Source organism: Chrysochloris asiatica, unplaced genomic scaffold (assembly GCF_000296735.1).
Source record: "Chrysochloris asiatica unplaced genomic scaffold, ChrAsi1.0 scaffold00118, whole genome shotgun sequence".
Lineage (NCBI taxonomy): Eukaryota > Metazoa > Chordata > Mammalia > Afrosoricida > Chrysochloridae > Chrysochloris > Chrysochloris asiatica.
Window position 1 is genome coordinate 4112162 of NW_006408636.1, and position 1115 is coordinate 4113276.

The following is a 1115-nucleotide window of genomic DNA, read 5'->3' on the forward strand; positions in this document are numbered from 1 at the left end:
AATCAAACAAGATAGATACAGCATTGGTAACAATCCAAAACTACAGAAAGAGGTCCAAACAATCAACAACAAAATGGCAGAAATAGAAAACTCCCTGATAGGGCAGAGGAGTAGAATAGATGAGATGGAAGGAAGAATCAGTGAGCTGGAACACAAGTCTCTCAATATTACTAAGATAGAAGAACAAACCCAAAAAAGGGTAAAAAATTCAGGGGAAGGTCTAAGATTCATGTTGGACAACATGAAGAGGAATAACGTAAGAACTATTGGTATTTCAGAACAAAATGAGTCACACAAGCCCACAGAGGAAATAGTTGAAGAACTACTGGAAGAAAATTTTTCTAACATCCTCAAAGGCGAAAAGATAGAAATACAAGAAGCCCAACGAAGTCCGGGAAGGGTGGACCCCAAAAGAAAATCACCAAGACATATCATAGTCAAGCTCTCCAAACTCAAAGATAAGGAGACACTCCTGAAAGCAGCAAGAGAAAACAGAGAGGTCACATACAAGGGCAAACAAGTCAGAATACGCTCAGACCTCTCAGCAGGAACCATGCAAGCAGGAAGGCAATGGGGAGAAATATACAAAACCCTGCAAGAAAAAAATTGCCAACCAAGAATCCTTTATCCAGCAAAGCTATCAATCAAATATGAAGGTGTAATCAAAACATTCCAGGATAAACAGAAGCTATGGGACTTCACCAAAGCCAACCCTGCACTACATAACAGGGAGTTCTGTGGACCGAGAACCAACAAGAACAGACAACAACCAGAGACTGATGTTCGTGGAAGCACCTCCCTGAATTAAGTCAACAGAAAGAAGAAATGTTAAGAAATCAAAACTATAAGAACAAACTGATATACTCTGGGAGGGCAGTCTCTGACCAAAACAAGTACAATGCAAAAGAAGGCATAGGAACTCAGATCCAGACAATGAGAAGGCCAGGTAGATTACAGGATAAAATAGACTGCACTAAATAGACAGAGAATTCAATGGACCATAAGGCAACCTCAAAAAAAAATTAACACCTTACAGCATACCAAGAGAATGAGAATCCAAAAAGAATATGAAAACATTAAAACTAAAAGGAAACGCACAAGAAAGAGCACACAAA